The sequence below is a fragment of the Rana temporaria genome, chromosome 4, assembly GCF_905171775.1.
Source record: "Rana temporaria chromosome 4, aRanTem1.1, whole genome shotgun sequence".
Taxonomy (NCBI): domain Eukaryota; kingdom Metazoa; phylum Chordata; class Amphibia; order Anura; family Ranidae; genus Rana; species Rana temporaria.
Window position 1 is genome coordinate 431,442,300 of NC_053492.1, and position 14,676 is coordinate 431,456,975.

A 14,676-nucleotide genomic window follows, 5' to 3' on the forward strand; every position below is an offset into this window, starting at 1 on the left:
GAGGGAGAGACAGAGGAGCAGAGGAGGGCGGCAGTCCGCTGTCACTGAAGCCGGCCCACTGAGCCATCGGCCCACCGGGAAACTCCCTGTAGTCCCAATGGCCAGTCCATCCCTGCTTTGAGCAACTTACAACGTGACTTAACGTTGCCTCCAGGGCAGGCGGCTTTGGCTGTGGCCAATCACAGAATAATCAGCTCTGTGGGAGAGAGGGGTTTGCCTGGGTAAACTATTTTCTTTTCCTGTAAAGTTGCTTTAGTTAAGATGGAGATCCGACTTGGAGGCAACTTCCATTGAAATCTATGGGTGCAAGTTGCCTATAAGCCGCCTTGAAGTAGTACAGGAACCTTTTCTGAAGTCGGAGCAACTTCAGTAGTGTACATTAAGGCGGCTCTCATTCACTTTAATGGAATTTGTTATGTCCAGCGACTTGGTTCAACTTGAGGTCTGACAAGTCAGATCCCAAGTCGCTGTAGTGTGAATTTTCAAGCTAATTTTGTATGTTTTGATGCTTTTCTACAGATATTACATTACGTCATCTACGTACATAGTAACCAAAGGTAAGACACTTTATAGTACTTTATTTTGCTTATATAAAGTGAAATATTTGTGGGTGGGTATTTAGTATCTCTAGCAATGAGAAAGGGTAAAGTCTCTCTTGTACATTAACTCACCTATAGGACTGTATCTGCATTGGTAACGGTCACAGACCACATGTTTTTTCTTGTGAATTGATTAGTTGCCTTAGTAATGTCACCAGTAGACAAGATGAACTCTCAACAATGTCATTGGTTCCAAATGAAAGGAGAGACTACATTGTTAATAATGTCCCTGGCGTCTAGTAAATGAATACGCCACACTCTAATGCCCTGTACACACGATCGGTTCATCCGATGAAAACGGTCTGATGGATTTTTTCATCAGATATCCGATGAAGCTGACTTTCATCAGTCTTGCCTACACACCATCAGTTAAAAAAACGATCGTGTCAGAACACGGTGACGTAAAACACAACGACGTGCTGAGAAAAATGAAGTTCAATGCTTCCAAGCATGCGTCGACTTGATTCTGAGCATGCGTAGATTTTTAACCGATGGACGTGCCCACAGACGATCGTTTTTTTCTATCAGTTTTTTAACCATCAGATCATTTTAAAACAAGTTACTAGTTTTTTCACCGATGGATGAAAAACCGATGGGGCCCACACACGATCGGTTCGTCTGATGAAAACGGTCCCAAGGGAGACTCTAGTGAATGGATAGACTACATTCCCAATGACGTACCTGGTCTCTAGTGAATTGATAGGCTACATTCCCAATGATGTCCACGGTCTATAGAGAATGGTTAGACTTCATTCCTAATTATGTTCCTGAACTCTAGTGAATGCATAGGCTACATTCCCAATGATGTTCCTGGTCTCTAGTGAATGGATTGACTACATTCCTAATGATGTCCCTGGTCTCTAGTGAATAGATAGGCTACATTCTTAATGATATCCATGGTCTATAAAGAATGGTTCGGCTTCATTCCCAATTATATCCCTAGACTCTAGTGAACGGATAGGCTACATTCCCAATGATGTCTCTGGTCTCGAGTGAATGGATAAGCTACTTTCAAAATGATGCCCCTGGTCTCTAGTGAATGGATAGGTCATATTATCACTGATAATACAAGCCTCTAGTGAATGGAAAAGCTGCACTTTTAGTGATGTCACTGGCCTCTAGTGAATGGATAGGCTATATTCCCAATGAAAAAATAGTGATTGGCCTCATTTAAAGTCCCCCTGACCCAACTCTCTCCTTTTCCATTCCCAATGATGACCATTGTTTCTAGTAAATGGATAGGCTACATTCCCAATGATGTCCCCGGTCTCTAGTGAATGGACAGGCTACATTCCCTATGATGTTCCTGGTCTCTAGTCGACAGATAGGCTACTCTTTGTCACTGGTCTCTAGTCAATGGATGTCAATGACATCACTGACAACACTTTGGATATCTGTATTACTGTGATCATTAATTGTTTTTTCTTCACAAGAAGTGAATATGGTAGTAAATTGGTAGACCTTTCAATTGCCAGTTAATCTACTATTATGTGTTTTCCACCCAGTCAGACCAAGAGAATCATATGCTTTGTAGATAAAAGCAGCATGTGTGTATGTATATATATATATATATATATATATATATATATATATATATATATATATATATATATATATATATATATATATATATATATATATATATATATAGATATGTATATATATATATATATATATATATATATATATATATATATATATATATATATCTATATCTATATCGATATATATATATATATATATATATACTGTATATACTTTTTACCCAGGATCCCTGGGCTGTGAGACTAGAATTCCAATCACAAGCACAGCCTCTAATGGTCACATTTTAATTCAGCCTAAAGCCAACATATACATAAAGAAAATGTTCTAGCACTTCATCACCCCGTTGCTGTATTGAACTATATCTAGAACTCTCTTAACAACTCAGCCATCATCGCTGTCATTGTACTGGATGACATTCTGACGATCACAGCCCAATGATTTTCACTTGTGACAGCCTGCAGTTTGCGGATTGACTTTTATGATGTTATCAAAGTATATTTTGAATTTTATGTTATATTTTATTTAATAACATAAACATCGACACATCCTTTCATTGCAGCATAAAAGCCGCCACGGAACGCTTCCATTGTGCAGCAGTAAGTGTCTTGCAGGACACTGCCGTAGTCTGGTTATTGCGCTATGTTGGTGGCAGTGTGCTCAGTGCTGTCTGCTATACAGTATATGGTATATGAAATTACGGTAGAACAGGGTTTAATTTATTATGGGCATGTTTAGGAGGAAAAGAACAAAAAAGGCAAAATGTTAAAGTGAATTTCTTTTTATACCAAAGTGTTTTCAACTGTAAAGGTGGAAAGTGTATTTGCAGTTGAAGTTGCGCAACCTCCATTACATGTCTGTTATGTGTTTCCATTCACACAGCATACCTAAAAAATAAATAAAATAAAAAAATATTTCCCACCTTTTTCGTTTTTTCATTGAAGCAAGCTAATACAAAGGACCCTATATATTTTGGTTTAAAACTGAATCACCTAAGCTTTGAGATCTTTAACCCTTTGTTAGGACAGACAGTGTTTACAACTGATAATGAAGATCTGCCTGCACTGGGGTAATTATGGTAAACATAACTCCCCACCCTCTTCTTAACATTACATAGAAAAGAAAAGCTAACCAAACATTTTCAGCAAGGAAAAGAGGTAAGCACTAAGCAGCAATTTTTAAATACTTTTAAAGATATACTATGTGAATGGGAACATGTAGCACCCTGCCCCAGGCTAAATACATTTAGGGCCAGATTCTCGTAGAATCCTCGGCGGGGTAGCGTAAGCCATTTACACTACGCCGCCGCAAATTACTGGAGCAAGTGCCGTATTCTCCAAGCACTTGCTCCGTAATTTGCGGCGGCATAGTGTAAATGGCCCGGCGTAAGGCCGCGTAATTCAAAGGGGGCGGCTTGTATTTAAATTAAGCGTGCCCCGCGCCGATCGAACTGCGCATGCGCCGGGCGTAAAAATAGCCCAGTGCACATGCTCCAGCTCACGACGGAAAACGTCAATGACGCCGACGTGAGCGTCATTGACGTAAAGTCCTATTCGCGAACGAGTTAGGAAAACGACGTAAACGACGGAAAAAGACGACGCTGACCCAACGCCATACTTAACATGGCATACGACAGACCTTCGTAAACTTACCCCTCATATAGCAGGGGCAAGTTTACGCTTACGGAAACGTCGTAAATTCACTGCTTCGACCGCGCGTACGTTCGGGAATCTCGCGTAAATAGCTAATTTGCATAGACGACGGGGAAAACGACGAGGCGAATGGCGTTGCGCCGTGGTAAGCCCTTTGAGAATCTGGGCCTTAGTTTTTGACTCTGCTGTACTAACTGAGCAGCAATTTATTAATAGGTCTGCTCGGGTCCATTCCTAAGCCTGGTGGTTGATTGCCCCTGCCTGCCTCTGGAAGAAGAAAACAGAAAATTCCGCGCTATCAATAGTAAGCAGCTCACACTACCAATGGACAATGGTGGAATACAAAACAAACATAAAAAGTGTAGCGCATTAAAATGAATAGATCACCCAATGAAAGGATGAATAAACAGTGCATCAAACAAATGGTGAAAAAATTATGATGACAATATATCAACCAAAAAAGTGATGTATATGTATAGACACTGGATTGTGTCTATATAAAATCTCAATAAATGTATGTGAAAAAATAAATAAAAAAAAGGTCCAAATTGGTGATAATAGTCCCAATGCCTCGGAATGAAGTGCAGTAAAGAAATCCACCACCGATCATTGAAAAGAAGGCTTACCAGAGATACTGTACCCTAATGGACATATGCCCAGAGGGTCAGTAAATCAGGGTATAAACCACTTTCAGGCCTGGATCATCGGCTGCAATTCTCACGGAGATGTCTTGCACGTGAATTAGAGAGGAACCCAGGGATCGAATAAGGAAAAAGGTCGCTTCCAGGGGTACCCAATGTGGGCCAAAATTTAAACCAATATGTAGAGATGTAGGAGAAGAAGAGAAAGGCACGTAGCATAATACTGAAAGATACCAATGTTTAATGTAGGTAAAAACACTTACATTATAAAAGGTGATCAGCGCTTCCAAATGTTCAAAGTGGCAGCGGTGGAGTCTACTGACGCGTTTCACATCAAATAGTGCATCGTCTGGGCACCCCAGACAATGTACTATTTGATGCGAAATGCATCGGGGAACTTCACTGCTGCCACTTTGTACATTTGGAGGAACTTGGACTTAAAAGAACTTGCTGGAAGACACTGCCTGAGAAAGCTCGGCTTGAATAGGGAACCCTTTCACTGAAGAGCATCGTAGAGAAGCAGGTTGGGAGCTGTTCCTGGACATTGTGAGTAAGACCTTGTCTAGACCTCCAGGGATCCTTGTTCTTTGAGGATTAGATGCCAAAAGTTGGTGCTTTGGAGTTGGTATCAGGGCTGGCAGCCTCTGAACAGGTAAGGGAGACCTGGGTTATTTCCAGCAGGCCTTCCTGGTGTAAGCATTATAATATAAAATAGGCGTTATTCCAATTTGGCTGCAAAAGTTGAACTACACTTCAATATTAATTATATCCGACCTATTATGTGCTCTTGTTATCTGGAAATTTTGAAGCTGACTAGCCTTGCCCTTCTATATGAAACTCCATCACAGACCAGTATTATGGACATCTTACAAAGAAATGGCAGCGGTGGTCCTAAGTTCCTCCAGCCAAAAACAAAATAAAACGTTTTTTTTTAAATATATTTATACACATAAAACTTGTAGTGTGACACCTATAATCTAAATGTCATTGATGAATTGAGCTGCTGCAGTCTGTGTTCACATTGTTTGACACACAACATTGTGTCCCCATTCCCCAAATTTGTCCTTGGCGCTGGCTGCTTTTTCGTTATCATTATGGATATCTGACTGGTAAAATGTAGCACCATGGACAGTGTGGGATTTTTGCTGAGGAACCTGAGAAGATGATAGCAGAAGATACACCGCTCTGCCTCAGTTGCTTGTATACCAACATGTTAGAAAATATTGAAGTGGGGAAGGGGCCTTGGTACCTTTTAAAGGGGTTGTAAAGGTAAATGTTTTTTCACCTTGATGCATCCTATGCATTAAGGTGAAAAAACATCCAACGGTCCCGCCCCCCCCCCCGAACCCCCGTTTTACTTACCTCACCCCTCGAAAGTCCCGCACGTGTCCCTGTGATCCGCTTCGGTTCCCAGCCTGGCCGTTGATTGGCTATGCTGGACGGATTGACAGCAGCGCAGCCATTGGCTAGCGATGCTGTCAATCACAATCCGATGACGCAACGCGCCGGGGGTAGGGCCGAGTGATACAGTCGGCGGCTATGCCCGCCGATGTATCACGGGAGCGCGCCCGCAAAAGCTTTCCACCATGCGAGTTTTCTCGCATGAAGGTGGAAAGCTCTTGCGAGGAACAGCCGAGACAGCCGCCGAAGGACCCCAAATGGCAGGGTTCGGGGACACTCTGTGCAAAACGAGCTGCACAGTGGAAGTAAGTATAACATGTTTGTTATTTTACCAAATTTTTTTTTTTTTTACTTTTTTGTTCCTTTAAGAACTAACATGGAAACCTGTAAGCAACAGCACATGGAACCTTAAAGCCTAATTGCAACTGGAATATATAATGTGCAAATTTGGCTGCCCTTAAATACAGTAAATAATTACAAAACTGCGCATAGAGTTTTTTAAAGCATTAAACGTGTTGTAAAGGTTCGTTTTTTATTTTCTAAATAGGTTCCTTTAAGCTAGAGCATTGTTGGTTCACTTACCTTTTCCTTAGATTTCCCTTCTAAATGTTTTTTTTCTTTGTCTGAATTTCTCATTTCCTGTTCCTCCTCAGTAAGCTTGCCCCCGTCATCCGGGCCATTCAGGCTGGGGGTTAGTCAGCGTGCTCGCCCCCTCCCTTGGGGCTTCACGCATGGATGTAGTCCCAAGGGAGGGGCAATTTTTTTTTTTTATCTAGAACATGGTCAGATAAGGCCTAGGGCCAGAGGGTCAAACCTTGGCCCTTGTTTGTTCTACCCATTAGGCACCCGACAAAATGTCACCTTGATGGTCCAGAAATAAATAGTTTACATCAATCATTATACGATTTTCCTCTGCACAACCCAGCCCCTTGTTTTACTAGCTGACACGACTCCTACTTGTTTTTTGAAAGAATTCCCCTGGATATTTCACTGTAACAAAACTATCACGCTGACATAATAAAAGGTTTTGAGTCTCTGCTGGTTAAAAATTGGATTTCAGGCTGCATCTGACTCATGTGGTCTTTTATTTTGAGGGGATAATGATTACTGGGGTTAAATTTTTGTTTCTGACTTGAAGCTGTAATTCCAGTTTAATGGTGTAGTTTGTGGCTCTCTGCATGCAGTTTAAGTCTCTGCATAAGTACTAAAATCTATTATTTGTCTCCATTTGTAGACGACATAATCGTGTTGGTAAATGACAGGAGCAATTAAGTGTGTAACATTATGAAGAAATAAGGGTTCCAGGCTTTAGGATTTCACTTTATTTCCAATTACAAACCTGATGGAATGCGAGCATAAAAATTCTAGGTTCCGCTCAGCTTCTTAGTGACCCTTTTGTCTCCCATAAAAGATCACTAATGTAGAAGAAAATACACAGGCATAGAATGTTTGTTCAGATTGCATTTCTTGTTTACAGAGAAAAAGAGGAGAAGGACAAATGTGGTTGTGCCTTTCGTATCTCTTTTTTTTTATTTTATAAAAGACTGTTAAAGGGAATGGGAAAACCCAAATAAAAGGTCAGTGGGAAGACAGTAATTATTACTCGTATTACCGTTGTGTAGCTCTATCATATGTGCACTCCAGTCGGACTAAATAATTTATAATCGAAGTGCGGTTGAGAAAAAAGACTGGATTCACACAATCAGTGAAAGGTGGAGCTTGGTAGGACCCTTGCCAAGCGCCCTTAATGGATAAGACCCATGGGGTCCCATCAAGAGATCAAAAGTTAGTAAAACGTTGCCCTAAGGCCTCGTACACACGACCGGACATGTCCGCTGAAACTGGTCCGCCGACCAGTGTCAGCGGACAGATCCGATCGTGTGTACAGGCTAGCAGACAGATTTCCAGCAGACAAATGTTTCTTAGCATGCTAAGAAACATGTCCGCTGGGAAGCTGTTCGGCGGACATGTCCGCTGGTAAGTACATCTAACCAGCGGACAGAAATCCCGCGCATGCGTCAAATTGATTTGACGCATGCGTGGAAGCATTGAACTTGCGCGATAGAGAACGTCGGTGTCGTCTACGTCACCGCGTTCTCTGTCCGTGCAGATTTTGGTTTGATGGTGTGTACAGCCATCAGACCGAAATCTCCCAGCGGACATGTCCAATGAAACGGTCCGTTTTCATCGGACTGTCCGCTCGTCTGTACAGGGCCTAACAGTACAGGTCTTGGATTCTATTCTGCATCTACTGTACATTTCATTGAGATGTAACTCATGAACGGTACTGGTAAGAGTAAAGTCTAGCAATACTTCACAGCACAGTTGAGAACTGCAGATGAACAGGGCCGTACACTGCAACTGGTTGATAAGAATCTTGTTTTCTGGCAGTTGGTTGCTAAAACAGTGCTGACCCCGGAGATACCACTGGTAAGATGAGTCCCTGTGTTTCATATATAGATGACCTGCTCTAACTGGACCCAATCTCACCAACAAAACCTGTGGTTTTAAGAAGGCCTTTATTACACAGCTTTAACCCTAGAAGCAACAACAAAATGTGGCAACAAATCATATGAAGGTAACAGATTAAATTAGCACAGGTTGATTATAGGCACTAATGTATATAGGTCAACTGGCAACTGTAGGACCTATCTAGCATGCAAAGACCCTAGCTAGAGCACTGGCCAGTGTGCTATAAAGTCTGCTTTAGCATTGGGGCTCTTATTCTTTGGGTGGAGTACTTCCACTGAGTGTGATTTAATCTCACAGGGCAGCAACGTGTACCCAAGCCAAGCAAACAAAGAACATGGGTGCCATAATGAGGCTTCCTCCTACCACTGGTTCACCTCAGTACCTTGAAGGGCAAGTAACAGGTTCTGTTCCATACTAGAAGCCCCTTTACAAGCCAGTGTTTTCTTTGGCAACTTTACCATGTGGTTTTGTCCATGGCAGCTGGCTCTATTTCAGAGTCAGGAACAGCAGCAGTCTCTCTCATGGAGTCAGGCGTAGCAGCATTCTCTTTCTGTGTCATATATAATATTTTTATTTCACACATTCCTGGATGTGGCAGAGGAGGAAGGTACTGTAGCAACTACCAACTAAAATTCCATGGACCTTGAAAATGCTGTCCAAATGTTTATTCAGGTGATCATACCACAGCGGTAAAGTTGTCTAGGAAAAAATAATACAGTTTCTGGGGGGAACAGGGTATTAGCTCTACTCACAGCTTCCTGCACACAGGTCCCAGCAACTCTGCAACAAACAAGTATGCTAAGCTTTCCAACTGCTCAGCCTGTTCTCTGCCTTGCCCCCGGGGTTTACAGCTGACCCCCTTGGGCATGCTGCTCTCCTACAGCAGTCCACATGGCTATATCCTTTCATACCCTGCTCATTGGGTGGTAGGCAGGGTTAAAGTGCCTGGCTACTCCGCAGCTAATCGGGGTCCTCCCTTGTGTTGTTAGAGCATGCTACCTCCTTGTCTGTAGTGGCAGCCATTTAAAGTTCCCAGACCGGTTTTGGTCTCCACCAAAATGGCCACCAATCCTCCATGCTGGGGAACACTTTCCCCTCTCTGTACAATCTACCATCACCAAAGGGGAATAACAAGATGCAGGAAAGAACATACTACATGGTGGCTAAAGGAGTCGCAGGATAGGCTACACTAATTTCTGCTTGTGCTCTTCCCAACTGTCCCCATTCAAAACAAAAGGAGTGGTTTGTAAGCAGGGTTCTAACATCTGGAAAGTGGTAAAGTACCCAGCAACCATAAATTGTAGGTTTTTCCACTATTTTGAAATCCTACCAGACACTGGTTACCAGACTCTTAATAACTACTTAAAGCATTGAATACATTAAAACCTTATGCATTAAAATAATGCTACATTGGCATATAAGGTGATTTTAGAGGGAATTGGTTGTGTATCTAGTGCTTTATTATTGCATATTACATACTACGGCCCAGATTGACATAGGACATACGACGGCGTATCTCCTGATACGCCGTCGTAAGTCCGAATGTGAGGCGTCGCATCTATGCCCCTGATTCAAAGAATCAGATACGCTAGAATTTGTCCAAGATACGACTGACGTAAGTCTCTTACGCCGTCGTATCTTGGGTGCATATTTACGCTGGCCGCAAGGGGCGCTTCCGTAGATTTAGGCGTCCAATATGTAAATGAGGTAGATATCACGAATGTACTTGTGCCCGCTACGCCGTTTACGTTAGGCTTACGTCCAGCGTAAAGTTACCCCAGCTATATGAGGTGCAGCCAATGCAAAGTATAGACGTCGGAACAGGCATCTAATTTTACATTGTTTACGTAAGTCGTACGTGAATAGGGCTGTGCGTAAGTTGCGTTCACGTCGTAGGCAGTGTTCGACGTATCTTAGGCATTCTATCCGACGCATCCGACGCATGCGCATGCGCCGTTTGTTCGGCCCCTCATTTACATGGGGTCACGGCTCATTTTAATAAAACACGCCCACCTCTTCCAAATTTGAATTACGCGGGCTTACGCCGCCCAATTTACGCTACGCCGCCGCAAGTGCTTTGTGAATACTGCACTTGCCTGTATAACATACGCCCAGATACGTGAATCTGGCCCTACATTTTATGTGATTTTTTCTGACTTCTTACAAATCCTTATACTGCTATAAGCAATGGAATTTGTACCCGCAGACATCAGGGTATCATCCTAAACGGAAGACCTCGCAACTTTATGTAAAGCCACAAGACATGTTTTTGTTTTAATAAAGCGATTTCATGGTCAGTTAACCAAGATGACTCTGATCCTTTCTTAAACATACAACGTGCACCTCGGTCAACAGCTTTTTTACTTACCTGATTCAGCAACCGCCTGAGAAGCCTGCAGAGGACCCAGGACTGGGATCCCCATGACCTTTCCATTTCTGCTTGCAGACCATGCATTCTCAACTGTGCTCATGGAAGTTTGTGTGTTTCTACCCTACTGGGTCACCGTAATCTCAGCAGACATAAGTGATTATTTTTTTATTTTGATGGAAAAACTATTTTGAGGTATTGCAAAAACAAATGGAAAGTGCAGTCGGGACTTTAAATGAGGCATAAAGGTGTAATGAATGGGTCTCACCCTCTCTTTCCTATTTTGAGGTATTGCTTATATTTGAGTCACCCACTACACTATAAGGGCTCTCTTTAGCCTCCCTCTTTTCTTTTTCTTTACAAGTGGATACTCCAGGCCCCCCTTGGGTTTGCAACCAACCTTTTGTGGCTTAACGCCTTGGACCTCTTAGGACCACCACAGCCTAAAATCCCAAATGCTTAGTTAAGTTTTAGATTAAAATTACTAGATTTTTTCAGCTGCAAAACTTTTTTTAGGCCCTAATGTTTTGAGAGCATTCATATCTCTGGTCGGAGCCATAAAGACCCCCTGCTGATCTATTGAAAACTTTTGATAAATTATCAAAACTCCATAAAACATCCTGATATTCTCTGAAACATCACTTTTTACAGCAGATGCAGAAGTTAATGCTGTTAATATTAAACTGTTCTTTTAGGGCTGTTATTCCCTGAGGTGAGTTCACTAGAAAGGACACATGTATTTATAGCATTTAGATAAAATCTGAAGGCTGTTAGTGAAAAAGCGAGTCTAAAAAACTACACAGTAAACTTCTATACCCCCACAAGAGCTTGCAATGAGCTCACTTACATATCAGTATTGTATTGGAGGGACATGGTATCTCCTTGGTTCTTTCCATCTTATTCTTCAGTCTCATCTGATATACAGTGCCTTGCAAAAGTATTCACCCCCTTGGCTTTTTACCAATTTTGTTACATTACAGTCTTTAGTTCAATGTTTTTTAAATCTGAATTATATGTGATGGATCACAACACAATAGTTTAAGTTGGTGAAGTAAAATTAGAAAAATATATACATAAAACTATTTTTCAGAAATAAAAACTGATAATTGGCATGTGCGTATGTAATACCCTTTGTTATGAAGCCCATAAAAAGCTCTGGTGCAACCAATTACCTTCAGAAGTTACATAATTAGTGAAATGATGTCCACCTGTGTGCAATCTAAGTGTCACATGACCTGTCATTACATATACACACCTTCAAAGTTGTGGGCATGTTCTGTAAATTAAATTATGTAAATCCTCAAACAATCCATGTTAAAGTGGAGTTCCACCCATAAATATAACATTACATCAGTAGTTTTAAAAAAATTTCATTAGTCCTTTACGAATTTTTTTTTTTTTTTTTAGATGCCTTCAAAGTGTTGTTGCTAGGCAGAATAGTTAATCTTCCCACTTCCTGCACCTAGGTGCTTAATGCTTCCTAACCTACACCGCACAGACTCCTGGGAATGTAGTGGGTGTAACTTTCCAGGAGTCTGTGCATTCCCCAGTCTCAAAGAATCATGTGACTTGGACAGCACAGGTGCTGAAACCTGATCTGACACTGCTTGTGCAGCACTGAGCATGTGCAAGATTTGCAAGGCTGAAATCCAGGAAGTCATACAGTCTGGCTTCATGATGCGCACACTTAAGATGGCCCCAGTCAATTTCTATTTTATAAAGTGTCTAAATGCTGTAACAACCTAACAAAACGGACCTTAGTTTACAGACTAACTTTACTAGAATACATTAAGCTTGTGTATTACAGGGGTATTTATATTAAAAAAGTGAAATTGTGGCCGGAACTCCGCTTTAATTCCAGGTTGTGAGGCAACAAAACATGAACAATGCCAAGGGGGTGAATACCTTTGCAAGGCACTGTAAGTATTTCCTAAATACAATGGGCTTTTGTGAGTCTCATGAAGAATCAATTAAAATGGTCAAGCAGACATTTTTTTATCAGATTTCATACTCAGATCTACATTTTCAGGTAGATTTGGAAAACAAAAACACACTGGGATTATTTATTCCCTAAGAATATACAACTGTAGCAGTAAACATGAAGTCTCACCTGCAGGGATTGTAGCACCCTCTTACTGTAGTTAGGTGCAAGGATGTAAGGTAAATGTACAGTAGTTATTTTTGGCTCCTCTGTAATCAGTAGAACATTTGTTGATTGCTTTGGGCTCAGCTTTGTCTAACAGACTGCAGGTTTGATTACTTATCCCTGCCTTCTGTAAAGTTCAAGAACAAATGAGTGGAGAAAGTCAAATGAGTAGTCTGAATATTGATGTCCCTGGGGAGATGTGCCCATAGGTGGCTGTAAGGCACATATATAGTCTGAGGCCTGGTGCAGCTGGTCTTGTCCTGCAGGAGAAGTCTTTAGCCTGAGGGGCCCTGCCCCTCTAGGCAGATTACTGAAATTTCAATGAGGTCCTAGCTGGGGCATAGCTGGGGGGGCCTACTTCCAAAATCTTTGCTAAGCTAGGATCTGAAGAGTGCCTGGTGGAAGTCGAAAGGTCGAAAGGAGTTCAGCTGTTCTGGGGCATTGTGAGCATTTACCACTCCCTCACTAGAAAGTGACTGGTGGATACTGGAAGGAGGTATTCGGTTATCGTGTGACATTGAGAGTACTGACCCAAGTTCCAGATCCTAGTGACTGTATTCTTGTAAATGAAAGTGCCAGTGGCAGCTCTAATTGAGACAGTCCAGTTCCTATAAGGTATCAATTATGGACCCTTCCTCCCTCTGCTCTTGGCATAGAGACTGTTGGGAGAAGCTTAGGACAAGTGTGTCCTGTTGTTACTGTTAATGATATTAACATATTCCATTTGCCTGGATGGCTTCAGGTCAGTAGTCCTTACAATCACTAAAATTGTGTCTTGATTACTCCTTAATGCAGTCCAGCCAATGGTGGCTTGTATTAGGATATCTTTTAATGGGAACGTGGCAATAGGGACCACTCTTCATCCTGCCATGTTTCCAGCATTGCTTAATGATTCAAGGGGCCTTTCACTCAGAAATCACACTTGAAACATCCCAGCCTAACTCAGCTATTGTTCATACTTTGCTCATCCCAATCTCCATTATCCAGGTGTGTATTGTTCTAGCAGCCTGTGCTCATTAAGGAGGTTAATTAATATCTGAAAAAAGTGTCCACAAAAACCCCATTGACTTGAATTAGAGTGCCCAGCTGTTTTGGATATCTCATTAAGTGGGTTGATGGCATAGAAATAAGCCATGTCTTCCGCTTGGACACCAATCATTACTTGGCTTCTGCCGCGCTGCACCGCAAGCCTTAGCGCGCATATCCATCACGCTGGGATGTACCCTGTTGCCTCTGTCTATATGACTGACTGCGGCAGCTCTGCTGTGGAGTCGCACGCATTGAGAAACCAATTTGCAGTAATGCATAATCAGAGCAGTTGAAAGCAATATCCATTAATAAATGTGGGAGTCTTGATTTGCAATATATATATATATATTTTTTGTGCAAGCGGTATTACCCAGCGAGCAGCTTGCTATTTGCATATTTGAAGCACCTCATAACAATTCCTGGAAGTGATTTGTTAATGATGAAGTTCTCGAAACAGCTTTTCAAGCTGTAAGTGATGCCAGGCTGAGAACAACAGCAAGCCCTGAGCCCTGCGTCGTCTGCAGGCCATTGTTTGGCACGCTTAATGGCACAAGGCGAACCGGCCATCAGAATGCAATTTAGGACAGCTGGGACGCTGTGCAGTGAAGGATTCTGGCACCATGCTGGGTAGAAGCACAACAATAGTGGCTTAATTTCGCTTTTGGCTTGATAAGTTTGGCAACATACAATTAAAAATAATTATTTCATGGCCTGCTTGTTTGTCCCACCACCAATAAACCATGACCCATTAAGGTCCATAAAAATAAGACACCGCCGAGATACCTAGAAATAACATATCTGCTGTGGGTTTCAGGAATGGAACACT

The 14,676-nt window shown here is 42.0% G+C and overlaps 1 long non-coding RNA gene across 1 annotated transcript in view; it reads left to right on the top strand.

The window, feature by feature from the left end:
* Window positions 1-484: 484 nt before the first annotated feature.
* LOC120937899 overlaps window positions 485-14,676 on the top strand; it is a 270,265-nt gene continuing 256,073 nt past the window's right edge. The window contains exon 1 of the long non-coding RNA XR_005748767.1: window positions 485-557. This is a non-coding gene — a long non-coding RNA (uncharacterized LOC120937899). The remainder of the gene's footprint in view (window positions 558-14,676) is intronic.